This window comes from Oncorhynchus clarkii, chromosome 18, assembly GCF_045791955.1.
Source record: "Oncorhynchus clarkii lewisi isolate Uvic-CL-2024 chromosome 18, UVic_Ocla_1.0, whole genome shotgun sequence".
NCBI classification, from domain to species: domain Eukaryota; kingdom Metazoa; phylum Chordata; class Actinopteri; order Salmoniformes; family Salmonidae; genus Oncorhynchus; species Oncorhynchus clarkii.
This window is the reverse complement of record NC_092164.1, coordinates 18,356,266-18,357,522: the sequence shown is the minus strand read 5'-3', so window position 1 is coordinate 18,357,522 and position 1,257 is coordinate 18,356,266. Positions and strand designations below refer to the sequence as shown.

The 1,257-nt window shown below is 42.8% G+C and overlaps 1 protein-coding gene across 1 annotated transcript in view; it reads left to right on the top strand.

Annotated features, from left to right (window-relative positions):
* LOC139373141 (unconventional myosin-X-like) overlaps window positions 1-102 on the top strand; it is a 59,697-nt gene extending 59,595 nt beyond the window's left edge. The window contains exon 40 of the mRNA XM_071113277.1: window positions 1-102. This exon is cut by the window's left edge and continues 1,036 nt beyond it. The gene's annotated coding sequence lies outside the window, so the exon portion shown is untranslated.
* The last annotated feature ends 1,155 nt before the right edge of the window (window positions 103-1,257 follow it).

The following is a 1,257-nucleotide window of genomic DNA, read 5'->3' as shown; positions in this document are numbered from 1 at the left end:
ATATGGTCAAATGAAGTGGCCTCAAACAAACCCCCTCAGAGAACCAGGGCTGGAGGCCCAACCAGGGCCATCTCCCCGGGATCATCCTGACTCAGAGGCTCTTTCAAGGGGTAGCTGTCTGGCTCGGTCTGGAGAGGGGGGGGGGGGGGGTCTCCATGGGAGGAGAATGACAAATGTTGACTACAAGATCAACCAAGGGAGATTGAGAGAGCTTTCTCCTAAAAAATGTCTACATACTATGAACATCACATATATTACATATTCATGTCCAACCTACACATACATACATACACTAATCAAACACTTATCATTTTTGAATATCGCACCTCATAGGAGCCCTACATAGATTTTGGTGGTCACTGTACTGTATGTATATAAATATCATTATAAATGCCATTTGATTAATTTATTGTATGTGTAAACTAAATGCGAAGGAACAGAGATATTCACTGCTGTATGTCTAATATGCCAACGCACCCTTATTCACTAGCAGTGCCATCTGACTAAATCACAGATATATAGAGGGGTTTCACTTCTTGATGTAGAATGGGTAGAGTTCAGTCGCGGCAGCCATATTGGTAAGGCGGTTTGGGATGGTTGCCTACATGCGTTTCTCTGTGCTCTAGTGAAATGTAGCCTTCGTATCATCCTTCTGGCTCACGTTTCCATATCGGTGGGTACTTTTTTTTTAAACATGAGGAATCTACAATCTTGTCTTCTCTACTTATTCTGTTTCTATGCTATGTGACTGTTCTCGAGTTCATGAGTGAATAGAACCTGTTTTAAGTCATGTGACTAGTGTACTGTACGTTCCCAGTGTCTCCCGTCCTGCAGTGCTGTGTTTGGAATGCTAACGTGAGCGTGTGTATCTGTGTCATAATGCAAGTGACTAACTAACTACCCCACCGGGGGGAAGAAGGGAACCATATGAAGAAAAGAAAGTAAAGTGTGTTGTTGACAAATAAGAGTATTATGTATCTGGGTAACCTTTATAAGAGAATGGTGTTGTGATTTTAAATGGGGAAGAGTTTGGGAAGGGAGGGAGAGGGGAGGATGGGGTATTTATTTGTTATAATTATTGCAGAGGGAGGGAGGGGATATGGTTACAGTATGGAATTATGTGAAAGAAGAGAAGATCACACATTGAGGAGGTATGCTTCTAGGAAATAGGAATTCAGAATTCTGGGAACATGGGAATTGTGTTTGTTTCTGACTGAGTGTCGTCACTGCTTGTGGGCCTAAGCCCACTGGAGGACC